Here is a 27,728-nt window from a genome sequence, read left to right as displayed (position 1 = left end):
AAGAGTGGGTGATGTGTGTTCATGTAATTTACATTTTGTAGAGGAAGATTCTGAGATATAGAGTATTTGTGACCTTCCTGGAAAAATACAAAACCTCGTTTAGTACATGAACTTCATTCAGATGCTGGTTGTACAGGGGTGGCTATCCTGGCCTAGGCAGAGGAGACCTTCTGAGGTTTGTGACTCTGCAACATGCTAAAAATATGAATGTCATATAATCATCCTGTCCTTCTTCTTCCTGATTTCACTTGGCATACCTGATTACATGCCATCTGCAAATTTCCACATTCTTTGTGTTCCTTTCTGCTCACATTTTATGCCTTCCTTTGCCATCACATTTACTCCGCATGTTTCAATCTCTGGGCTTCCATTTTTCTTCTTCTTTTTTAATGCGGTGTTTTTCCCCCCTCTCTCTTCCCTCCTTCACACCCCACCTTCCTCCTCCTTCCACACACCAATCAATTCCAGCTTGCTTCTTGCCATATTCATTATCCTACCTCATTCCTACCTCATTCCTCCCTCATTCCTAGAAAACGGCTCACAGAGACTTACCCTTCCCCCTCCAAGGCGCAATGCCCACCCTCCATAAATTCCAGCAGCCTGGCAATCAGTAACTTTAGCATTACACTTCACAGCTCTCATAGTTTACACTACTTGTTACTACTCTCCTTGCTACTGCTCTCTAGGGTTTCTGCTTAAGAAAACAAGGCTCCACTTTAAAAATATCCTTGGTACAAGTTGAACCCACAGTTAAGTTTGCTCACACATTTACACATTTCATGGTTTTAACTAGTAGCTCAGTTCTATGCTCAGTTATGCACTGAAGAAAGACTAGATCCTTAGGGAACAAAAAAAAAAAAATTTTTTTTTTTTCTGGTAAAAAGAAAAAAGCCACCTAAACATTCAACAGAAGCCCCAGTACTGGGTGCACCCATCCTCTTATCTGCCGGCTCCCTCAACTCCAAACTGATTGGACTTTGCTTTTTCCTTTGTCGGGTCATTTATTTCACTCTTCCTGGAGCTCAGAGTGCCTGCGTGTCTGTGTATGTGTGCACACGTGTGTGGCCACTGCTGTTTTTCCAAAGGGTTCACCTCTTCTCTTCTGCCATTTTACCAGGACACCGGAGGTGGCTCTCCCATTCAGCTCTTTCTCCCTGCCCCCAACACAGCCTGGGCTTTTTCCTGTCTCTCAACTCCACCAGTGCAGCAGCAACTAGCTGAGCTGCTTGCGTGAGAGAGAGAGAAAGTGTGAGTGTGTGTGTGTGTGTGTGTGTGTGTGTGTGTGTCTGCGTGCGCAGCTAGGCCAAGCCTGCGAGCCCGCCTGTCACAGGAGAGTTTTAGTTTTTGCATTCAGAAGAAAAGGAGAGGAGACTGGGGGGAGGAGGAAAAGGGGGAAGGAGGAAGGAGTAGGGGGGAGCGCGGAGAAGGGAGGGAGAATGTCTTGTTTGTGGCTTGTCAGCAATTGCTTGAGACAAGCTTCCATGTGTGAAAGCTACTTGGCATGAATGCCTGGGCCGTACCAAGTGTCGCCGCAGCAAGAGGGGGAGTCAGAAGAAAAACAGATCAGACCAGAGCAGACAATAGGCCCCTAAAGTGTTCCCCCTAAGTTGCTTTGATGTTGTCCTAGTGTCTTGATACCAGGAGGCCAGGAATTGCAGGAAAAGGGTCTTTTTTGTCTTCATTCACTTTCCCCCCTCAGCTTCTGAAATGATTCTCCAGAATTTCTCCTCATAAAAAAGGTAAGCGCCCGAACAATTCCTTCTTCTGTAGCAGGCTTGTTCGCCCGTGCCTGGAAGTGGGGGTCTCATTCCTGCGCTGCTCAGGAGGAGCGCTGGGGTCCTGCGATTGGCGCTCCTGCGTTGCCCCTGGAAATCTTTCAAGGCGCTCAGGGCTGGGGATGGCCCCTCTTTGGAGGGAACCCCAGTAACACGATCTGTGCCTCTGCGTTGGTGGGGGAGAAGGGGTGGATGGAGAGGGCTGGGAGGAGGGTGGGAGGGGAAAAAAGAAAGAGAGAGAGAGAAGCCTGAAAGAGAGGGAGAGAAAGGTAGAGCCCTCCCTCCGAGGAGCCCCAGCCCGGAGCCCAAGGCGGCCTTGCAAGCTCCGGGCTGTGCATTCTCAGGCGGAGCCGGGCTGGCTGGGGCTCTGCCGAGTTACTGCAGAGACTGCCTCGAGCTTCGTGTGTTCGTGTGTGCCCGTGGGTCTGTGTGTGGACTTCCCACACACCGCCCTGGTGTGCCTCGTTGTGAAGGGAAGGTACCCCAAACCTCATCACCCGAACGCAGACTCTCAGAGGCAGAGCGGCATGGCAGGCAAGAAGGGAGAGCGAGAGAACTCTGCTCGCAAGACAATCCAGAAACTTTTCCAGTCTCTGGGATTTCTCTGGTTGTAGATCCTGTAAAGGAGTTTTGGGGTGCCCCGTGCCTCAGTTTCCCCATCAGCATCACCGAGAGAGAGCTGATTGGGGATGCTGCGTGCCATACTGGAATTCAGCAAAATAGAGCTGATCACTATGTCTAAAACGCTCCGAGAAATCTTGGAGCTAGAAAGCCTGTGGAATCACAAAGTAGAAGTGTTATCATTATTCTTGATCATCATCATCATGATAATAAAACCATCATTAAAGACACCCTGAGACAAATAGACCGGGGAGCACAGATCAAGTGTCTGAGCATTTCTAAGGAAACAAAAAGCCTTTTTCCACCTGTTGGCTTCTGTCCTTTTCTCTTGTGTCTTTTCATTAGATTTATTGGCCGATTTGTAGAGAATGGGGTGGGAGGGGTTGGGTTTTCCCCTTTACTCCTCCCTTCTACATATTTTTTTTAAAAAGAAGGTCAATGTAAGATGCTCAAGAGAGAAAACGTGCCTCCTGTTTTAGCAGTTTATTCAAGACCTTGTATTTTCTGGCGCTGGCAGGGTACGCAGACACATCTGTAAACTCTACCTTGGAGGTTAAAGATTTTTATTGTGGCTTTTAGAGATTAAATGAGATTTATTTACAATTGCTGTTTATCAGAGAGGAAATAGCTTACTCTCTGTATGAGGGTTAAGAATGTGAGGGCTGTTTACTCACTGGTGGTTTTGTGGATAAAACCTTTTGCTTTTTTAAGTGACATCTTGACAGAGGGAGTAGAGGGCTCCAATAGGCTCCTAACATTCATCTTTTAAAAAAATTTTTAAGAAAAAAATAGACTTATTTTCTTGAATTTGTGGATTTCCTTTCTTCTGTTTTTACACTGTGATTGTTTTCAAGGCTCTCTATTGTAGCTCTTTTTGAATTCTCTGGGGGAATTTAGCTTTCTTACCTAATTCTAGGTTTTCTGTGACTCTGCTACCTGTCCAAAAAAAAAAAAAAGAAATCTGTATAAGTCTGGGAGGCTGTGCCTCCTTCCCTTCTAACTGCAAATGTTTACCAGACTAACTCCCTTTGATAGCTAGAGATTGAAGCAAAGGGCCAGCCCGGTTTGAGAATACTTACGTTCTTTGCATAGAGGCCTAGGGAACCTGACTTCTTGGTGTGGGGAATGATAAAGGAAAGACATTAAGAGGGTGGCAAGAAGGTCCTCCATCCCCTACACTTTGTGTTTTACTGGAATGGAGCTGTACTTCACATCATGAAGCATAATTGTTTTCTACTTTGTAGGTGGAATATTTTACCATGGTTTGTGTCTGGCAAGATTTCAGGGACCAGGTATCTTCCTAATATGTTAGAATTTCAGAAATGTAAGCGAAGTGAAAAATTATGTATCATGCTTTAGATGAGGACACTAAGATACAGGAGAGATAAGCGGTGATCTGAGGGAGCTCGATGAAGCTGTGGTAGCATCTAGACCATACCCAGGGGCTCAGAGTGCCCTGAGGGTCAGCATGCCAGCTACCCTACCTCACCTCCACACTTGATTTTACACACCCAGCCCTTGGGCCTGTCAAAGAAAGGCACCTTTTGTGTTCTGCCTGCAGTCATGGATTATGACAGCACATTCCTTCTGCCTTGCTAATGTCACCACATATCACAAACATGGCAAACACGTCACAACATCAATTTGCATGATTTCATTCATGTGTTCATTTGTCCACTCAATTCATATTTGGGGGGCATTTACTATGCACTGGGCATTTTGCTAGGCACTCATGATGTTGGAAAAAACAAGCCAGATATGTCCTCTGCCCTCAGGGAGCTTATAGTCTCTGTGGTCTGATTGACATTAACCCCATAGTTATACAAATCAGTGATTATAATGTTGATAAATGTATATTGAACAACAAGCAGAGGTAGTGCACAAAGTTGTATAAGGTATTGACCTGAAGTCCAGAACTGGACGTAAGCTAACTTCTGATTTTCTTTGTGACTGAGTCCCCCTTGCCTCAAGCCCAGCCCCATTCCACCAGTGGCATTCTTACTTAAACAGAGCTCAGCATTTCCAAAGACTATCTAAAATTCTCTCTCTCTCTCTCTCTCACTGTCTGTCTCTCAGCACACAGTACAGCAGAGACACAATTAATATCGGTTAACCCTTTCCACTTGTACTATTAAATAACTTCACATTTGTTGTGAGCTGGCCTATATAACTGTCATTATCTGGGTAATTCAAGGTAGCTGTAGCCTCTGTGTTCTGTTAAATCCTAAAGGCGTTGGAGGAGATGTGTGGTTAGTGAGATTCTTGTCTCACTTTAGTTATTCCATAGTTAGTCCAGTTAATATTAAACACTTAGTTTCTGGAAACTCCACCGTTAACACTGTCATCTTGGAATTCCAAAGACAGTAAGATAGTGAAATGGTCTCTCCCACCCCTCCCAACAAGAAGATATATTTACTTATAAAGGGGGGGTGGGAGAATAAAACCAAAAATCTTCAACTGTCCCCATTTTGGTTGGGTTATTAAAATTTTACTGGTTTGATGCTGTCAAAGGTAGGATCATCTTTCTCTCTCTCCTATTTGTGTTCTTCCACGGAGAGAATGGTTGAAATGCCAGTCATTTCCATGGAGGTAGAATGATTGTACCACCATTTCCTACATTGTGTCTTACTCTATTACTCAGAGGAGTTCTGTCTTCAGGGTTGTCAATCCATCTTTTTCTTTTTTTAAATTGATTTAGTTTAAAAAAGAAGACAGACATCCCCACCCACACATAAATCATAGGTTTGTTGCCTATACTTTAGGAACCTACACATGTTGTGTGGTTAAACTGTGTGATGAGCAAAATCAAAGTCATTTCTATGTACCTAAATGTTGTTACGCAGGGATGTACCCTGCTCATGTTGTAGTGACAAACCAAATCCTAGCGGGCCATGGTCTGCCTTTGGCATATGTGTTCAGTGCCTTCTCCTATGAGGGGTATGCACTTTATTTGCAAGTCTTTGATCACTTCTGACACACTCTCCATCCCCCACCCCCGAACCCCGCCCCAAATGTGTTACTCACTGGGAAGCTGCCTCTGGAGGAGGCAAGCTAAATTGGCATTGGAAGAACAATCCAAAGAGAGGAGTGGAGTGTAGTCTGAGTGGGAGTAGAGGAAGTGAATAAAAGAAGGATCTAGTGGGGGCAGAGATTTGAAAGAACTGGGGAGCCAGACAGCAGTGACCCAGGTTGTCCTTAACTCTGGGGGAATAAAAAGGAAGAATGGGATGACATTTAAAGGTGTAACATGTAGGTACCATGTATAACTAAAAATGCTAGAGCCTGTAGTCCTATTGAAGAGAAAACCAACACAACGTGCAGGGCATTCCAAAAGCTCATTAGTTACAAATACTGCTTTTGCATGGGATTTTATAGAAGGAGATTCTATGTTTTCCCTTGTCCACAAATATGTAAGATGTAAAGTAGAAATTTTCTCTATTCCTTTTAAACTTTGACATTTTAATACACTCTAAAATAATGTCTACTTAAGTCCTCTCATAATAGCTCTGTGAATTAAGTAATATTGTCATTCTTGTTATATTTGAGTAAGGTTATGTGATTTACCCAAGGACTCTGAAGAAAATAACAGAAGAGATGGTTAGCTGATTAAATTCTCTTGTTAGGCCAAATCTCTGTGAGAGACGGGAAGCAGTGAACTGAGGCAATCACCAAGATAATTCAGGTCAAAGGTAAGGTGTTGACCTGGCGTTCAAATAATTGCCTCAGTTTTGCCCGCCCCCCACCTTTTTAAGACTAGAATTTAAAGAGTCAATAAAAAAAAAAAAAAGGATTCCTAATTCTAACTTAATAATTGCATGTTTTTTTTTACAAAGTACATTGGACCAGGTTCTGGTTTTGGTTTTGCCGGTCTGTGGCCTGGGACTCCCCACTCTACTTTTCTGAATCTCATTTAAAAGGATGGAATTAAACTAAATCATCTACCGTTCCTTCTAGCTCTGCTATTCAGCATTTCTTTGATTCCATGAATAGGATCTTCCATGAATCTGTTCTTTTGGTCACATTATTTGAGGCCCAATTCAAGAACTATGGTTACCAAAGAGGAAATGTTGTGGATTTTGTAGCTCTATAGGATTTGTTCCTATACATTCACCATGCAAACTATGTTGACACTTTGAAGTGAAAGGCACAACAGGAAAAAGTGGTATTTTAATTTATGGACTTTACGGGAATATGCCAATCAGCATGCAGGACACATGTGCAAGGAGACTAAGAACCATTTTCAAAAGAGTAGGCTGTTTTGAATGCATGTCTTTCTGTAAAATAAGTATGAGTTAAAAATGGATGGGCACTGGGTACATCTCTTAGCTTCACCATTCCCACATGTTTTTTCATAGAAATCGCACTGTTCCTTTTTGTGTTGTGCTCATATATTGTTTTTCAGGACACAAAGGACCAGTTTAAACAACTGTAGTGTTGATGATACATGTTATGTGTTTAACACTATGTTTTTGGGGGTCACAGGAATATTGACAATCTTTAAGATGTGCAACTCCTGGAGGATATTGTTGAAGACTTGCTGGTATGTTATATGTGTGTGTTATATTTAAACACAGAACACACACACATATACACATATACATACATGTGTGAATGTGTGTGTGTGTGTATTATACCCCTCAGATTGTGAGTAATAAATTGCATCTGGAATGTGGCTGAAGGTGGGACAGAGGGAAGAAAGAGTGAATGATGTTTTCATTAATCGTATTTTCTATGAGTAATTCCAAGCACTATTCATTTGAAATTGTCTAAGCATTTGAAAAGATATAATTTTTAAATTTTACATAGTTGATCTTAATGCAATTTTTAGAGCACCAGAGTAAATTCTTCTACCATGTTTTAGGAATATCTTCTTGTTTGTAGCAAGGAGACTAGTTCCAAAGCTGCTTTGACTGTTAGTAAACCACTTACTCTCTTTGCATTGGTCTTAAGTTTCTCCATCTGAAATAATAATAATAATGCATGACATATAATTTCCTTCAAACTGGGGAATGGGATTTGTCTTACATTTCCTTTTTACTTAAAATTCCTAACATTTGTTACTTTGCTTAACTTCATAATAATCATGTAAAGTAGATACCTAAATCTATTATTAACTTTAAAGATGGGAAAGCAGGAATAAGTTAGTTAAATATGTATACAATCATCCCTTGGTATCTGCAAGGGGTTGGTTCCAGGACCCCCCCCCCCCCCGCCCCATACCAAAATCCGCAGATGCTCAAGTCCCTTATATAAAATGGCATAATATTTGCCTATAACCTACACAAATCCTCTCTTATATGCTAAATCGTCTCTAGATTACCTAATACAATGTAAATGCTATGTAAATAGTTGTTATACAGTACTGTATTGTTTAGGGAATAATGACAAGACTCGAGGTGAACAATGCTCGAACGAGTGCTGGAGAGAGACTGAGAATCTGCAAAATGGCGGGAGGCTACAGCAGGGTATGCCTACACATCACTTCATTCTCGTGGATTCAGTGTAGTGCTTGGCACATGGCAAATTCAAGTTTTGCTTTTTGGAGCTTTCTTTTTTTTTTGACTAGTTCCCATCCACAGTTGGTTGACTCCGTGGATGCGGAACCCACAGATACGGAGGGCCAACTATACCAGCAAGCTTTTTAGAATATAAGCATGTACTCTGTAGAAATACATAAAATGTTTGGCTATTATTGAATGCAAGATACAATAAAGAAAAAGAAAAGCATTCTATATATTATTGCTAATCTAATTTTTGATGATCTAAATAATTGCCAAATGTATTTTTATGTTAATTACTTAAAGACCACCAATCATACTCTAAAGAAATAAAAGCCATGACATGAATAGACATATGCACATCCATGTTCATTGTGGCATTATTCACAATAGCAAAAAGATGGAAACAACCTAAGTGCCCACCAACAGATGAATGGATTAGCAAAGTGTGGTATTTACGCACAGTGGAATACTATGCAACGATAAAGAATAACGACGATTTCGCAAAACATCTCACAACATGTATGAATTTGTAGGACATTATGCTGAGTGAAGTAAGTCAATTACAAAAGGACTAATATTGTATGAGACCACTATTATAAAATAAAGAAAAAGTTTACCCACTGGAAAAAAAAATTCTTTGATCATTACCAGGGAAGGGAGGGAAAATTACCAACTAGATAGAAGACGTGTTAATATTGGTGAAGGGAAAGGTAATACACAATATGGGGGAAGTTAGCACTACATGACCAAGGCAAAGGAAGATACTGAGAGGAACACAAAAAGGGAAAGTACAGTAATTACTGTAACATAAATAATCCTGCAACAATAGTATTAAACAATAATTTATGAATGGATACGTAGGTAGACAGGTATGCTAAAGATGTGTGGGAGGGTGTAAGAGAGCACACTCACCTGCAGGTATTGGTTGGTTGTGGATATTTCTACATATATAATTGTAGGTGTTGCATGTATATTAATATAGACAATAGAGCCCACAAGGGGCACAGTCATGGAAACTTCTTAGACATAACCAAACACCTCATGGGACGAAGTTGCTAGGCTCAAAGGCAAAGGACTGTAGACTTGGGGGACATCTACATTAATTGGCACAATTGTTCATAAAGACAATGTTCTGCATCCTACTTTGGTGAGTAGCATCTGGGGCCTTAAAAGCTAGTGAGCAGCCGTCTAAGATACAACTATTGGTCTCTTCCCATCCACAGTAAAGGAGAGTGAAGAAAACCAAGACTTAAGGGAGCAGTTAGTCTAAAGGACTAGTTTACCACATGAACCACAACCTATACAACCCAGAGACTAGAAGAGCTACATGGTGCCTGGCTACCAGTACCCATTGCTCTGACTGGGATCACAACGGATGGTCCTCGACAGAGCAGGAGAAAATGTAGAACAAAAGTAAAATTCACAAAAAAGACCAGACTTACTGGTCTGACAGAGACTGGAGGAAACCCTGAGACTATGGCCCCTAAGACACCCTTCTGACCTGGAACTGAAGCCATTCCCAGAGACCATGTTTCAGCCAAACAATAGACAAGCCCATAAAATAAACAGTAATACCCGAGAGGAACATGCTCCTTAGAACAATCAATTATATGAGATCAAAAGGACAACGTTTGCCCAAAAGCAAAGATGAGAAGGCAGGAAGGGGTTGAAAATCCAGACGAAAGGAAACAGGGAATCCAGGGAGGAAATGCGAAGAGTGTTGACACATTGTAGGGAACGCAACCAATGTCATGGAACACTTTATGCACAAACTATTGAATGCAAAACTAATTTGTTCTGTAAACTTTCACCTAAAGCACAATAAAAAATTTAAAAATAAATATGCCACTAGTGTAAAGCTTTGGAGAGCTTTAGTAATTTCCATGAAACCCATAATCACTTTTTCCTGAAAAATAAACTCAAAATTACCATTAAAGGCAGTTGAAAGAAACTGAGCCATCATTTGCTCAGAAGAGAAATTTGTAAATCCTGAGATAGCTTTATCTTGTCCAAAACCAAAATCAAACCCATTGCCATCAAGTCGATTCCAACTCAGCATCTAGCGACTCTATAGGACAGTAGAAGAGCCCCATAGGGTTTCCAAGGCTGTAAATCTTTACAGAAGCAGAGCGGCCACATCTTTCTCCTGTGGTGTGGCTGGTGGGTTTGAACCACCAACCTTTGGTTAGCAGCTGAGTGCTTAACTACTGTACCACCAGGGCTTTTATCTTGTCTAGTACTATATATATTGGACTTTCTATTATCCTTGGGGCTTGTATATGTTTGAGGAGGGAAATTTTACTTAGAGTCTATGGACAAGGGACATCTTGAATGAGAATCAAGGGCACACTTGCTCTAAGGATGCCTGGATTAGTGGTTTACTGTATAGAAGAAGTCTATGACACACTGGGGTGTTTGAGGCAACTGTAATCTAAACAGTACAGGATTTTTAGGTTCTGCGCCAGTACTCAGGCTGCTGCCTCTGCCTGGAAGTTACTTCTGCCTCATCTTTGCCAAGCCAACTCCTGCTGTTCCTTCAAGACTCATCCTGGGCATTTCTTCCTGGGCGTCCAAGACCCAAGCCACCCCATTCCTGCTCTGCCACCCACTGGGTTGGGCGCGTACTCATGTGGCCCTTATTACATTGCACTGGAATTGTCTGCCTCCTCCTCTGGGTTATGATCCCCTCAAGGCTTGGGACTGTCTTATTGTTTATATCCCCTGCACCTAGTGCAGGATAGGACAGATCAGGAGGTCAATAAATGCTGTTGAAATTTATTGAGCATATTGAACATACTGAAATATAGCTCATTAATAAATTTAGCTAAATATAAAAAGAATGTCAGGCTAGAATCTTAAATTTTACAACCTTATATCCCACATAAAAGAAATGGAAATTTCTTGGATTAGGGTATTTACTCTTCACCTCTGATGCAAAACATAAATCATATATTCATAACAAGATAATTTACATATGCTGAATCCTCCCATTTCTTTATGCCTATCTTTTCTCCCCTAAAGATCCTCTTTGTCATGCTTCCTATTCTTGGGCCTTGTAGTTCCCTTATTAAGAGTTTATTCTTATGTCAAGGAATCACAGATGATAAATGAGTTGGTGAAGTTTGCCCTCTTACCAACTAGCAGAACTATTTGGTGATATTTAGATTACAGCCTGCTCTGTCACGTGGGGTCATTACAAGTCAAAAATCAACTCGACAGCACCTAACAACGAGAAGTAGTACTAAAGAGGAGAGTCCCTGGGTGGTGCAAACAGTTAAGCACTTGGCTGCTAACCAACACATTGGAGGTTTGAGTCCATCCAGAGGCACCTTAGAAGAAAGACCTGGAGATCTACTTCCAAAAAAAATCACCCATGGAAAACCATGGAACACAGTTCTACTCTGACACACATGGGGTTGCCATGAGTCAGGCAGGATTGACTCCACAGCAACTGGTTTTTTAAAGAGGAGAGGTTTCTTTTATCTTAGAAAGAGTGAAAATAAAGAGTTCTTTGAGGAATAATCTGCACAATCTGAGGGTACTAAGGTAGATGCTTGACTTACAGGAATATGTAATTGTGACCCATCTGAGACAGAGATGGGAACAATAGAATTTAACTTTCGTCTTCTAAAAAATGGGTTTAGGTGCTGAACCCCCAAGAAAAATCTTCTGGTTGCAAAGAACTGCCTCATTCAAGTTTACTCAAGAAAAGGAGCAGGCACTGTGAGGATGCTCTAGGTGCAACCTGAAAATCCATCAAGTACTAAGGCAGCTAGCTCTTGGGACAACCTCGCCTCTTATAGCAATCTTCCTCTCACTGTGTCTTCACTTTACTCAGACTTCTTTTGCTACCCACTAGTTTAGACTTCTAAGGAGCCCTGGTGACACAACAGTTAAGCACTTGGCTGCTTGCCAAAAGGTCTGCATTTGGAACCCACCAGCCACTCCGTGGAGAGAAAAGACCTGGCGAACTGTTCCTGTAAAGATTACAGCCTAGGAAACCTTATGGGACAGTTCTACTTTGTCATATAGGGTCACTATGAGTCGGAATTGACTCAATGCCACACAACACCAACAGTTTAGTCTTCTAGCTTCACTATGAGCAACCCCTCAATCTCATAGCTTTTGCTTACACCTAATTGTTACTTCCTCACAACTTTGATTTGCCAAGCCCCCCATGTCCAGAGCACTACCCTCTCCACCCAGCCTCTTCAGGCCCTGGTTTTTCCTCATGGCTTCTCTCCTTATATTCTTTCAGATGTAGTTTCCCTCTGATAATTGCTTCATTCCCTCAGAATTCGCTAATGCAGATTCCCAAGAAGGAACCCAGTAACTCAACTCATCTTTTCATTGCCATGTCTTATACGTTCCTACCTAGCCTATTGTTGCATTGCCCAAGGGTCACCTCTAGTTCATGTAGCTGTGGCAAAGGAGGATGGGTAGAGGTAGGAGGTTTGTCACTTGGTATAAAACAGGGTTGCCTTTTAGTAGGGTTCTGGCAGGGCTGTCTTTCCTTCCATATACCTGGCAATAAATGTAGCTGACATGTCTAATATAAGGACATTATAAAAGTATAGGAAATTAAGGATAATCAGGTTATTAAAAATTAAAATCTTTCATGGATGACAATTGGTATAACTGAGATAAGAAGACCATGGGAACAAATAGCAAATTTATAACCAGGAAAGAAATTGGGAGAGGGAAGTATATTATTAGAGTTAGTTCTTAGATGATTGACATCATTTCATGAATTTTTTTGAAAAGCAAGAAGAGGTGAATGGTGAGAGTGAGAATATATTGATGTGGATCCCAGAAGCTAGTTCAAAAAGCAAGTATAACCCTGGAATTGGGGACCAGGGTGAGGATAAATAGGAATATTCAGCTCCTTAGGGGGCAGAAACCCTCTATACTTTCTTTCCATACTTCCCTGTTCTATACTTGGTCTCTCTTATCTGTAGCTTCTGGAACAATCTGCCACTAACTAGTTATGTGACCTTGGGTGAGTTATTTATTCTCTCTGAAACTCAATTTACTCATCTGTAAAATAGGGATAATTATTATTATTTCAATAGCTTATTATAAGAATTAAATTAGATGGGATAATATATTTAATATATTTAATATATTTAAAGTTAGAGTACACATTGCCTGGTATGTAATAGGTGCTCAGTCAATTGTAGTAATTCGAGCACATAGGAAGGAAGGAAACATTGACTAAACAATGTGCTAGGTAAAACTCACTTGTTATATCATTTGTTTCTTAGACAATCCTCAGGGACTTGTATTCTTATTTCCACTTTTTTTTTTTTTTTTTTTACCTTTTTTTTAATAGTACTTTAAATGAAGGTTTACAGAACAAATAGTTTCTCACTAAACAGTCAGTATACACATTGTTTTATGACATTGGCTAACAACCCAACAACATGTCAACACTCTCCCTTCTCCACCTTGGAGGACCTTTTTTGGTGAAAATATACATAGCCAAAGTTATACCATTTCAAAAGTTTCTACATGTATAATTCAGTGACATCAATTACATTCTTCCAGTTATGCTGCTATTCTCACTATCCTTTTCCAAATTATTCCATCACCATTATCTTCAACTCACTGCCCCCAGGCTTCCCATCAAACCTTTTGAGTTGATGTTGTCAATTTGATCTCAATAATATTTTTTTTTGTACCTTAGATGAAGGTTTGCAGAACAAATAGTTTCTCACTGAACAGTTAGTACACATATTACCCTATGACAATGGTTAACTACCCCATGACATGTCAACACTGTCCCTTCTCAGCCTTGGGTTCCCTTTCACCAGCTTTCCTGTCCCCTCCTGCCTTCTAGTCCTTGTCTCTGGACTGCTGTGTCTCATTATGAGGCTGTCCAATCCCCGGCTGAACGGTGAACTTCGGGAGTGACTTCACCACTGAGCTAAAAGGGTGTCTGGGGGCCATACTCTCGAGGTTTCTCCAGTCTGTCAGGCCAGTAAATCTGGTCTTTCTTTTGTGAGTTAGAATTTTGTTCTATATCCTTTTCCAGGACTGTCCAGAACCCTCTATTGTGATCCCGGTCAGAGCAGTCAGTGGTGGTAGCCGGGTACCATCTAGCTGTACTGGACTCATTCTGGTGGAGGCCGTGGTAGTTGTGGTCCATTAGTCCTTTGGACTAATCTTTTCCTTGTATCTTGTTCTCTTCATTCTCCCTTGCTCCAGAAGGGTTGAGACCAGTGGAGTATCTTAGATGGCTGCTCACAGGCTTTTAAGACCCCAGACGCTACTCACCAAGGCAGAATGTAGAACATTGCCTTTATAAACTGTGTTATGTCAGTTGAGCTAGACAGTCCCCGAGACCATGGTCCCCACAGCCCTCTGCCCAGCAATTCAGTCCCTCAGGGAGTTTGGAAGTGTCTATGGAGCTTCTATGACCTTTCCTTGTACAAGCTGTGCTGGTTTCCCCAGTATGGTGTACTGTCTTACCCTTCATCAAAGTTACCACTTATCTGTTGTCTATTTAGTTCCCCCCTCACCCCTCCCATCCCTTGTAACCAACAAAGATTGTGTTCTTTTTGTGTGTAAACTTTTACATGAGTTTTTACAGTACAGGTCTCATACAATATTTGTCCTTTTGTGATTGACTTATTTCACTCAGCATAATGTCCTCCAGTTTCATCCATGTTATGAGATGCTTCACAGATTCATCATTGTTCTTTATCTTTGCATAATACTCCATTGTGTGTATGTACCATAGTTTGTTTATCCATTCATCTGTTGATGGGGATCTAAGTTGTTTCCATCTTTTTGCTGTTGTGAACAGTACTTCAATGAATATGGGTGTGCATATGTCTATTCGTGTGACGGCTCTTATTTCTCTAGGATATATTCCTAGGAGATTGCATTTTGTAGTGCTTTTTTTGTGGTGCTGACGTTTTCTTTGTTCCTCTTACTCTACTGTGCTGAGTTCCTTTTGTTTGTGGATTTTTTTTTATTTCTTTTGTTTTTGTGGGTTTTGTTTTTACTGAGACTTTATGTTTTTCTTCATTTTGATGAGTAGGTGTGTTAACTTTCTTTGTGGTTACCTTGAAATTTACCCTTATCTTCCTAGGTTTGAACCAGTCTATTATTACTCGGTATCCCTTGACTTTCTCTCCATTAGAAGGTTCTATACCTACACTGTTTATTCCCTCTTTCATTGTTCTGATGCTGTTGTCATTTACAGATTAACCTCTCTGGTTCCCTGTTGTAATTCTTTTGGTTTTGCATAGTCCTTAAGAGTTCATTTCCTAGGTTGGTATCTGGCTAGTACAATCCTGTGTCCTAGATTCAGCCTGTGGTCTGATATTGTTTGTTCTCAGATCGAAGGACTTCCTTTAATAAGTCTCGTAAGTTTGGTTTGGTTTTTACATAGTCCCTTAATTTCCGTATATCTGGAAATGACCTAATTTCACCGTCATATTTGAACTAGAGTTTTGCAGGATATATTATTCTTGGCTGGCAATATTTTTCTTTCAAGGTTTTATATATGTCATCCCATTGCCTTCTTGCCTGCATGGCTTCTGCCAAATAATCCGAGCTTAGTCTTATTGTTTCTCCTCTGTATGTGACTTTTTGTTTTTCTTGAGCTGCTCTCAGGATTCTTTGTTTGTCTTTGGTTTTAGCGAGTGTGATTATGATATGCCTTGGTGATTTTCTTTTGGGGTCTATCCTATATGGGGTTCGTTTAGCTTCTTGGATGGTCAGCTTTTTTCTGTCAGCAATTCTTCAATGATCCTCTCTGTGTTTTCTGTTTTCTCCCCGTTCTGATCACTCGCAGATTTTTGCTTTTGATTGTATCCCACACAATTCTCAGGGTTTCCTCATTTTTCTGCATTCTTTTTGTCTGATTTTCCCTCAGAGTTGTATCCAAGTGTTTGTCTTCAATTTCGCTGGTCCTATCTTCCATCGTTTCAAACCTGTTCCTCAGCCCTTCTATGACACTGTCCATTTCTGAAATCTTTATCTTTTGGCTTTCTAATTGTTGTTTTTGTATGATTTCTGGTTGTGAATTTATTTTAGCATTTTTTTCCCATATTATTTTCTTGAATTCTTCCATTTTTTGTCTGTATTTTCCATGAATTTGTCTATTTTTCTTCACTTTTTGTCTGCTTTTTGCTTCGACTCTTGTATAATTCTGAATATTAGAGATTTGAATTCCCTCTCAGTTAGGTCTAGTGCCTTTTCTTCTACTGGAAGGTCATCTGGTGTTTTATTTTGGGCGTGTACTGGAACCATCCTGTCCTGTTTTTCTAAATGTTTTGATATTGTCTGCTGTCTTCGGGGCATTCAGTCGTTATTTTCCTCATTTATTGTTTGTTTCGCCCTGCTTTTTTGTTTTATTTGGTTATGTCTGAGCAGGCGGGCTGTGCGTTCTTTGTTGTTTGCACGATACTTTTCACCTCTTCCTCCAATGGGCAGGGTCAGTCATTCAGGTATGGTACAGCAGGGCAGGTCCAGCTGAAGGGGGGTTGCTGGATGGGTTGTTTGTGGCATGTGCCAGGGCTGACAATGCAGACCAGGAATCAGTGCAGGGCAGATTCTGGTAGGTGGTGCCTGTGCTGCTTGGGAGTGTGATATTCAGTGCATGGTGCAGGTAGGCAGGAAGGAGGGGGTAGATTGTGATGTGTGGAGCTAAGATGGGTATGGGAAAGATGAGAGAGAGGAGAGAGGAACTGTAGCCAAAAACATAAAAGAGTGCTAAGGGAACTTGCTATTGGAGTGGAGAGATGAGAAAAATGAGGAAAAAAATAAAATAAAATAAAATAAAAAAGGTAAAAGAAAAAAATGAATAAATCAAGAAACTGAAAATAAAGAAAGACAAAAAGGGAATAAGAGAGAGAAGAAAACAAAACAAAGAAAAAAGAAATGCCCCCAGGGATGTCCCTGTGTGTCTGTGCAGAGTAAGGGAGTAGCTTCCAAGTTGTGCAGTACTGCCTAGCTAAACGGGGCTCCCAAGCTGAGAAAAGAAAAACAAACAAATCAAAACAGAACAAATCAGAGCAAACAAAAAAGCCCCGGAGGTCCCACCAGCGTGGTGGCACAGCCGGGAAGAAGTTCCACAGTCAAGTGTTGTTTCGCAGCCTTTCAGAAAGAAGCAAAGATGGCACACGGAGCCAGGTATTTGAGAGAAAGGAGGGGGAGGTGGTGAGAGGTAAGGAAGAAATCTAATGAAGCAGAAAAAAGCAACACCAGCAGCCAACGAAAGGCACTCAGGGAGCTGGCCAGTGTGGGCGGGTGCAATCCAAGCAACACCGGGGTGAAGCTGGTGCTTCTCGGCCAAGAGACTGTGGCTGCAGGAAGCAGAGGAGGTTAAGTGGCAGTGAAGAAGGGTGGGAGGTGGGAAAGCCTATATCACTGGTTACTGGTTGTTCTGTCTCCTGCTGGAAGCTCCGTGAAGCTGCTTTCTCATATCCCCTGGTTGCTGATCTCCAATAGGAGTCCAAGATGGCAGATCCGTGCTGCGGTAGCTGATAGGGGACCTCTGCATGTATTTCTCCTCGCTCTCTGTTCTCAGTCAGTTTCTTATTCCATTCGGTACTTGGCTGAGTTATCTCTTCATTTGATGCTTAGGGTTTCAGGATTGACGTGTGACTCTGTTTGACTCAGTTTTTCTGATCTTTGCTGTGGAGGGATGATGTGGTGCTTCTGACCGTAGCACCATGTTTCCCGGAAGTCCTTATTTTCACTTTTTGAAGGAGGATGCAATTATAGTTCGTTGAGCATTTGCTATGTGCCAAGCACTGAGCTAAACCCTTTCATGCATTACCTCATTTCAACTCAAGAAAACTGAGAAAACTGAAGTCTAGGGTTTAACTTGCCCAAAGTCATTAAAATGAATACTTTCTTTTATAAGGATTAACACAAAGCTGTTTCCTATGAAGCAGAAGTTAAAGATGTCCCAAATGTCCAGTTTTTCCAAACTGCTGTACCACTCCATCATCTCTAACATCAACTATTCCCCCTCTCTTCTTTGGGTTCAGTAATGCACTGCAATGTCTCACAGAACTCACAAAGCATATTTACAGTTAAGTGGTTTATTAGGGAAGAAACAGCATACAACTCGGTTGGGATCAACTTGGAAGTAACAGAAACAACTCAGGACACAGTCTGTTGACCAGAAAAGTTTCTTCTCACCCTCTGCTGCCGGGCCCTGCTGGGACCTTCTACTGCCAGGTCTTGTTGATCTCCTGGTTCTGCTGCCTCTGCCGGTATCGCTCTTGCTACTGCTGTGCCACCATCTCTCGCTGTCTTCCATGTTACAGTCCTCTCTCTCTCTATATATATATATGTCTTCCTTTAAGTCTAGCAGGATGGCATAACTGACCAATCCCCTTGTTAGGGTTCCATACACCTTATTTGCATGGTCCCCCTGACAAGGATGCTATGTACCTTGTTTACATTATTAACAAACTACCCAATCCCCTTGGTGGGCCACGAGCACCTCATTTGCATAGTCCCACCCAGTCATTTGGCAGGAGTTACAAAGACTATGGTTAGAAGTGTCATATTAAGTAATTCACTGCACCGCAGTCATACAACTCCAAACCAAAAACCAAAACCATTGCTGTTGAGTTGATTCTTACTCATAGCGACTCTATAGGACAAAGTAGAACTGCCCCATAGGGTTTCCAAGGAACGGTTGGTGGATTCAAGCTGCCAACCTTTTGGTTGGCAGCCAAGCTCTTAACAACTGTGCCACCAGGGCTCTACAACTAGTGGCACACAGAGCTTGAGTCTATCTGAAACTAGGTTGGTTTGGCTTCAAAGGTTTTCCAAAGCCACATAGTTGCTAAGTGACAGAGTCAAGATCCAGGTGTTTTTAAGGGCAGTACTTCTTCAGTTCACTACCAGAGACAAGGGTTGGTTGAATGAAGGATAGTAGTAGGCACACAGTTCTAAGGATGCTGCATCTGAATCTGGGCACCATGACTAACAGACAAGGGTAGATTTTGGAACAAGTACAGAGGAAAAATTTTTTTAGTAATTAAAATATGTCAAAATAAGGTTTCTGAGACCTGATGAAATCATTTAACAAACTTATTAAATATCTCTTTTCTATAGATAAGTGGTAAGTTGGTGAAGGGTAAGACAGTACACAATACTGGGGAAGCCAGCACAACTTGTACAAGGAAAGGTCATGGAAGTTCCATAAACACATCCAAGCTCCCTGAGGGACTGAATTGCTGGGCTGAGGGCTGTGGGGACCATGATCCTAGGGAACATCTAGCTCAATTGGCATAACACAGTTTATAAAGAAAATGTTTTACATTCTACCTTGGTGAGTAGTGTCTTGGGTCTTAAAAGCCTGTGAGCAGCCATCTAAGATACTCCACTGGTCTCACCCCTTCAGGAGCAAGGGAGAATGAAGAAAACAAGACACAAGGGAAAGATTAGTCCAAAGGACTAATAGGCCACAGCTAGCACAGCCTCCACCAGACTGAGTCCAGTACAACTAGATAGTGCCCGGCTACCACCGACTGCTCTGACAGGGATCACAACAGAGGCTCCGGGATAGAGCTGGAGAAAAATGTAGAACAAAATTCTAACTCACAAAAAAAGACCAGACTTAATGGCCTGACAGAAACTGGAGAAACCCCGAGAGTATGGCCCCTGGACACCCTTTCAGTTCAGTAGTGAAGTCACTCCCGAGGTTCACCGTTCAGCCAAAGATTAGACAGCCCCGTAAAATGAGACTAATGGGGCACAACAGCCCAGGAACAAGGACTACAAGGCAGGAGGGAACAGGAAAGCTGGTAATAGGGAACCCAAGATCAAGAAGGGAGAGTGTTGACATGTCATGGGGTTGTTAACCAATGTCATAAAACAATGTGTGTACTGTTTAATGAGAAACTATCTGTTCTGTAAATCTTCATTTAAGTGCAATAAAAAAAAAATTAAATATCTCGTCTGCCAGGCAATGAAAAATGAGCTTGGCTTTGTGGGGGAATGCAAGATGAATAAGGCTGAATCCCTGCCCTTAAGGTTGCTTTCATTCTGGTGGAGGGGGACAGACGCTCACACAACTAATTATAAACCATATAACAATGGATCAAAGAACTGTGGTAGTTCAGGAAAGAACAATTTATTTGCTGGTGAAATGAATGGTGGTGGAATGAAGGAGGGAAGACTTCATGTAGGAGATGACATTTGCAATGGTCCTTGAGGGACAAATAAGCAAGTGCTAAAAGTTTGTTGTTTCCTTTTTCCTCATACCAGTGGGTTTTTAAAGGGTAGTATAAAGTAGCTAGCTACTGTGGTAATATATTGACAGATAATGGTGTTTTCGAAGATTAGGTTTTTTAGTGGAAGTGGGGAAATATCTACTCATACTAATCATAAGAATATTTTGGCATTTTCCTAGTCTGCACTAAACAGATTTCTATGGAAGGAGTCAGAAAATGGAATACTGTGTTCTAGGCATCCTAGGTTGGGGATCTACAATTGTCCGGCAATCCAGTCAGGGTCTACAAATCCCCAGAGTGACCAAATGGTATGCCAGTATCAGTACTCTGCTGTTTTATGTGGTACTAAGTAGGTACTGCCAGAAGAGTCATTTATCTGTCTATTCTTTGATTGGAGATTTTAGTCTGTAGTTTCGAATTTCCAGTATTTCTTACATACAATACCAGACTTCCTGGATTTTTTTTTTTTTTTACATAGTCCTAATGTAAAACACATTCTGTCTTGCTGTCTTGTCCCCCGTAAGTATACTTATGATTGATAGTCTGTCTGTTTTAATTGTTGGTTCAGGTTGTTTTTCCTTGTTGGGTATAGAATAAATTAAGTTTCTACATCCTAATCCTGTTTAGAGGCCAAGTATGCATCTGCTGCATATGGACTTTATCCACGTGCTACGAGAATGTGTATTTAACATACTGGTCTTCACCCTGTAAGGTAGAAACTCAGCTAAAGTCTCTTGTTTTGGTTTGGTTTGTCTTCTTTGCTCAATTTCTCTTTTCCCAAGCTCTGTCAATTGACATTATGCTTATCCTTCCTTCAAGATTGGGTTCAAATGCCACTTTCCTCACAAAGTCTTTCTCAATTCCTAGAGCCTGAGAAATCTGTCTAGCCTCATGGTTTCCATATTGTACTTTTCCTAGAGTAATCATAATAGTTGTATGTGCTCACTGTCACACATCCCCTAGCATGTGATAAACAAGAGGGCAGGGACCCCAGTTCTATTCACCAATGCCTCCCTAAGCACCCAACAGGGTCCCTGACTTACAAGTGTTTAATGCTCATAGATGTTTATTGAACTGAACTGAATACTTGGCTTCATTGGATTGGTGTTGGGTATGGTAATATTAATATCTGAACTCCAATTCCTTTTCTGAAAAAGTACATTGCTTTTAAAAAAAATGTTTAACTGATTTTAGGGTGAAAGAGGCCACATAATATAAACAATCATTATAATTATTATTAATAAGCATCATTAAAATAATGTGAACTGATAGAATTACTTCCTTTGCTTGCTTTTGCTGGCAGAGTGGGCAGGCTTGATAAACTAACTGGTCTTTTCCATCTCTAATATCTATGATTCTTTGAAATTTTATGTAGACAAGTGCAAGCTAATGTACACTGGAAGGAACAATTGAAACAGCTCAGCCTCACTGATGGGCTCTGAATTACTCTACTTGTAAGTTCTCAGGAAAAATATCTCAGATTCATTGTGGATTGCTCAATGGAGACATCTGCTCACTGTGCAGTGGCAGTCAGAAGAATGAATAAGATATAATAGGCTGTATTAACTTTGAGAATGGGATAAAGAATGATGCAGAAAATAATACAGTGCACATAATTTGGCATTGACTATTTCTGTAATTATAATAAAACATTTTAATGATATACATTGATGTTATGACTTCACCTTAAAAATCAGAATTCAGCATTGGAGCCTTTCATTTCAAAGAAAACAAAGCAGAAATACAAAGGATCCAGAGAAAAACAACGGACAGTCTCCAAGACATACAAGGGATTTGCCTGCAATAGGAAACTGAAAAGACAAAGACATTTTAATTTGGGTAAAGGAAAAAAACAATGACATGGTATAAAATTTATTTAAAATTAATGAAAGTTTCAGAAAAATGGCTACAGCTAGCTTCTGATTATCCTTGGTAATGGAGGTCAGAGATAGGCAGGATAATTGAAATCCCCAATAATCTCCAACTCTCATTTTAGCCATTAGTTGCAGCACTCTGTCCCACCAAAAATTTTAACAGATGAACAAATACAAGACACAGAAGCCCAGGGTTTGTGAAGTAAACGGCACATGAGAAAGACAGCCTGGGGTACTGGAAAGTGCATAGAATTTGGTATCAGGTGATCTGGGTTCTAGTCCCAGTTGTCTTAAGTTAGCTAATGCTTCTATAACAGAAATACCACTAGTGGGTGGCTTTAAAAAACAGAAACTTATTTTCTCACAGTTCAGGGGTTGTCAGTTCTCCTGAGAGAGGTCATCCTGTCTGCCTTAGCACCCTATGTTTCCTGTATGGTAGGTCTTCTTACCACATTAAAAGCAACAGCAGTAGAAACCCCTAAACCCTATTCAATTAATAGTTAGTCATTTAATTGAACAAGTTCGTTAAAGCAGGAATCATAAAATGATGGAATCGTTCCTTCAGCTTTTATTTTAATTTAAAACATCCCTCAGGTTTTGATGTAGGGCCAAGGCCTTGTCTTGGAGTGTAGGGCCTCCCATTAGAGTTCTGCATCCTGTTTCTTGTATAAACCACACCTCACCTCTGAGGTTTTCTCAATTACTTTGGATCTTGGTTTCTTTAAAGTGGAGCCAGATCTTAAAGACATTTGTGAAGCAATCAGATTTTTCCAGATTTAATGGTGTTTTATAGTTGATGCTTTCACACCTAGGTTGACAGAAAAACTTTTAGCAACTCACCTTTTGTGTGCCTCTCCTAAACATTCAACTTAGGTCTTGTAGAACCAGTTTATCTCCTTGGCACTCATATTTCATTAGTTTAAGTAAATTTACTTAAATCATGCAATTACAATAAGAAGAAGAACCACCATAAATAGGAAGGAGCCCTGGTGGTGCAACAGTTAAGTGTTTGGTTGCTAACCAAAAGGTCAGGGATCAAACCCAGCAGCTCCACAGTGGAAAGATCTGGTGATCTGCTCCCATAAAGATTACAGCCTAGAAAACCCATGGGGCAGTTCTACTCCGTCACATGGGACCGACTGTGAGTCGGAATCAACTCAAAGGCACCTAACAACAATAGCATAAATAGGTTTGGGAACGAACACAGTGACTCTTGGTAAGCATACAACTCTACTGGTGGAAGCAGGAGAGTGTGGGCATCCCAGCAAGAAGCCTGCTACTAGGAGTGATTGTGTAGCATGTTGGGAGCCCTAAGTCTTTACACTTCCAGAGGGAACAGAGCCCACAGATTAGTCAGTTACATGTAGATCACTTAATAGAGCCCCTATCCAATATGGCTTCTGTTGCATATCTCTTCCCTAGAAGATGAGTACCTTAAGAATCTAGCTTTTATCTTTGTAGTCTGTCTTAGAGCTTAACACAGTGATGGGTATATAGTTGCTGGTGTTAGCTGCCATCGAGTCATCTCCAACTCATGGCAACTTCACATACAACAGAACGAAGTATTGCCTGGTCCTGCGCCATCTTCACCATTGTTGGTAAGCTCAAGTCCATTGTTCCAGCCACTGTGTATTTTGAGTGCCTTCCAATCTAGGGGCTCATCTTCTAGCACTATATTGGACAATATTCTGTTGTGATCCATAGGGTTTTCATTGGCTGATTTTCAGAAGTAGATTGCTAGGCTTTTCTTCCTAGTCTGACTTAGTCTGGAAGCTCCGCTGAAATCTGTCCACCATGAGTGACCCTGCTGATATCTGAATTACAGGTAGCATAGCTTCCAGCATCATGGCAACATGCAAGCCACCACAGTACAACAAACTGACGGACGGGTGGTGGGGTTATATAGTAGTCCCTCAATAAACGCTGACTAGCTAACTGACCATACCAATAAAAATGAAACTCATCTGGTCACTGCACAGCCTCTGGTAGGGGTCCTAAGCAACAATACACTGTTCAGAATTTGAATCAGGATGGAGAGAAAGAGCTGGCAAATGAATTTCTAATATTGCTGTGAAATAAGATGATATGTACAATTACATAGTTTAAAAAAAAGTAAGGCAGCTATGAAGAAGTGCATTTTGTGTAATATATAATTAACCTGGGCAACTTGCTAACACAAAATAACAGCAATGCAACAAGGTTGATAACATTTTATAAAGGATTAGATACGTTCTTACACGAGGAAAAATCCGCACTTACAACCACAGAATCTGACTACAAAAAGCCTCTCTGATGATTATGTTCAGGGCCAGCCAGGTCAAGAAAAAATTTCTGTTCCTGATATATCCTTGCAGTGGTGAGTTTATTATATACTTCTTGTGGCAAAGTAAAGCATCTTGAATTGAATACTGGAAGAGGAAAAAAGTCAGAGCTGAAGGATATTAAACTTGACAAAGACATTCTGTGGTAGGCAATTGGTTTGGAAGATGGGCGCAGAATGATGGCAATGGCCAGGATATTCTCTTTCCTAAGATAAAGCAGGCAAAAACATTTAGCCTGGTACTCAATAAATGAATTCCAATTTGGACCAAAATATACTGAGCAAGTGGAGTTGGAAAGTTACAGAAACCTCAAGTTTTATATGACAACAGGAAATGGGATGAGAAAGAAGCTCTATAGAATGGAAATAATCCTCCATAGGATCTGGTCTGAACTTACTCATTAATTTCCCATAGAGAGAATCTGTCAGCCAGTTCCAACTATTAATTCCTGAGGAACTCCCTGTTCCTCAAGACACTGTGAGGCAGTTGTCTGGAAGAACTAGAACTAGGAAGAACGGAATTAGCATTGTGTTGTACGCTCGTTGTATGCCAGTCGTCATGCTAAGTGTTCCATATATGTTAGCATATTCCTTTGGATATAAGTTGCCATTATTTGTAAGACCCACTTTATGTGCCACTGTAATAGAAAAAAACACTTCCAATTAAACTATTTCACACCATCAATATTAAAATGCATCTCTTTCAGAGCTATTAAGATGTGAAAAATTATGCGTCTTAGAATCAATAAGGTATCTTATTTAACCCTCCCAGCAACCTTTAAAACTGCGTATTGCCAGCTGAGGAAAGTGAGAATCTGGCCTCTCTTTGGCTTCTGTGCTGAATGCACTTCAGTTTGTCTATATTCCTTTTAAAGAGAGGAATTCAGAATGGATCACTGTGTTCCATATGGAGTGGAGGAGAACGATCATCCCTCTTGTGTTAGGCACACTTGTCTTGGTGCAGCTCTTTCTGGAGCATCTCATCACAAAAGTGTAGTTACCTCTCTTCTCTCCCTCTTCCTCCTCCTCCCCCTGCTAGTCCTTCTCCTCTTCTTGTCCTTCTTTTTCAACACATGCCATTATGTAGGCAACCTGGACTTTTGTAATTTATATGTTGGACTTCAGTTGCTTCTGCTTTTATCACGTTAAAAATTCATTTTGTTAGGGTTGACATTTTCAGATATTTGTCTTTATTTTTTGTATCTTGATGGTCATCTCTCCCAGTTTTGTGACATCCATAAATAAAATTATAGAAAAATGTTTCCTATAGCTTTAGCTAAATCATTACTATAAAAATTGAGCACGACAGGACCAAAGACAGAGAGCCCTTTGGGAAGTCATAAGAAATCTCTGAGTTATTCAGTTACCAATCCACCTGATTCTCCTGTCATCCTCCATATTTCTCTATCTTGTCCGTATGAATATCAGGTGCTGTACATGTACTATCCCACTTAACTTATGCAAAACTTCCATGTACCAAGGATTATTGTTCCTGTTTTTACAGTTAGGCAAACTGAGCCTCAGAGTGGTTAAGTAGCTTGCGCAGGATTAACCTGTTTGTTGGAAGCAGAACCAGGATTTGCACCCAAGTTTCCACATCTGTTTCACTCTATTGTGGCCGTACCCATTCAGCAATACCTTGCTGAGACCCAGAGGTGGTATATTTGCCTCATTTTCCTGAACTACAGGAGAGTGCATCTGACCTCAGGGAGCCCAATGTTGTAATAGAAATGAATAGAAATGCACTCCTTCCTTAGAGAACCACAGGTAAGAGAGTGGATAACTCACTCCTCTTTAAGGATGGGATATTCACACGCTTACTTCCCACTGACCTCTCTTAGAAGCAGATACAAAAATGGCATTTGAAAAAGAAGATTCTTTCCTGGCCCTCTGGGCAATGGAAGAGTACTTGGGTCCTGAAGGCCAGGAACTAGAGCCCAGAGAAAACAGATATTAAGAAGCTAGTAAAAAGAGGGTCATATTTGAGGGTCATATTCTTAAACTCTTGGTAATAAAGTCACACACACACACACACACACACACACACACACACACACACACTTATGCACACACTCTAGAAACCCAATTAGAAAGCCCTGCTTCACTCTCTTCCTCAAGGATTGGCTAAGATGACTTTATAATTTAGAATAAATGACTGTTGTAAAGTTAAGCTAAACATAAATGATGCAGGGAACCACCCTTGCTACTCAAACCACAACTAGTATCTAGCTTGTCAGTAGGCAAGTAGGTGTGTTGACATGGACAGGATTGGTGAGGGATGGCAGTCCATGGTGAGGTGATCCATTCACTGATGAAATGTCAACTGAGCATGTTTCTCTCTTGCTGAGGGACTGATCTTTGGCAGAGCCCTTAATCTTCCAGGAGGAGGCTCTTCAACTATTAAAAAGGAATAAAAACAAGGCATAATTAATAACAGGTGGTTTGCAACTAAACAATGTACTGAATATCTGTTATTTAAATGACAACAAGGGCATTGAGTTATCCTCTTCTTTATAAAGATAGTCAAGGTCAGTGCATGAAACAAAAGATATGTGAGTAAGGAAAGGTTGTCTTGTTGCTTCCCAGGCCAATGTTGTACACATTTTCTACATAAAATAGAAGTCTCTGCTCTGTGAGGAAGCTCACTCAGCACCTTTTTTCCAAAGCAAAGTCACTGAAGATAAATGAACTCACCAACACGATTGCGGTAAACCCCAACACACTGATTCCGTCTTTCTGGAATGCTAATATAGTATAGTGAAGAATTAGGGAATTAGCTGAAACGTTTATCTTTTTTTTTTTTTTTCTGAAAAAGAACTGCTCAAGTCAAAATTAATTGCTAAGGGAAATGGTTTTACATTATTTCCTATAAACCTACCTTGGGGATTAAAGGACTGTGGGTAGTGGAGAGCCACAGACGTGAAATCTATGTCCTAGGGCACTGTTAACACAGTGCATAATTTTCAGCAACTCCCAAGTGACTTTTTCTGACGTCCATTCCATGTTAAACAATGGAAACCCATTTCCATGCTTATTCGTGTTTCCCAGGAGCATTTAAATGCCATTGTAAGATTAAAGGCCTGGACCCTTCTTATTCCCTCTTATGATTATCTATAATTTTCTAAAATCATCTTATTGAGCAATCTATCCCACAGGTGAATCTTAGGGCTTATTTGTCTATTTATTCATTTGTTCATTCCTTCATTCATTCAACTAATATTTATCAAGCCCCTCCTATATGCCATATTCTGTGCTAGATACTACCAGGCATAAAAAATGAGTAAGATTCAGTCTCCACCCTCAAGGAGCTAATAATTTAGTAGGGGAGTAAGACATGTATATAGATAACTGTAATACAAAAAAGAATATATAATAAATGCTTTAAGAAGGTTCGGACCTCCTGTGGGAGGTTCATGTCTAGTCTGGAA

The 27,728-nt window shown here is 40.8% G+C and overlaps 1 protein-coding gene across 1 annotated transcript in view; it reads left to right on the top strand.

Annotated features, from left to right (window-relative positions):
- The first annotated feature begins 1,446 nt into the window (after positions 1–1,446).
- BCL9 (BCL9 transcription coactivator) overlaps positions 1,447–27,728 on the top strand; it is a 104,511-nt gene continuing 78,229 nt past the window's right edge. Inside the window, exon 1 of the mRNA XM_004380330.2 lies at positions 1,447–1,739. The gene's annotated coding sequence lies outside the window, so the exon portion shown is untranslated. The remainder of the gene's footprint in view (positions 1,740–27,728) is intronic.

The sequence above is a fragment of the Trichechus manatus genome, unplaced genomic scaffold (assembly GCF_000243295.1).
Source record: "Trichechus manatus latirostris isolate Lorelei unplaced genomic scaffold, TriManLat1.0 scaffold00073, whole genome shotgun sequence".
Taxonomy (NCBI): Eukaryota; Metazoa; Chordata; class Mammalia; order Sirenia; family Trichechidae; genus Trichechus; species Trichechus manatus.
Note: the sequence above shows the minus strand (reverse complement) of the source record. Positions and strands in the feature narration are given on the sequence as shown.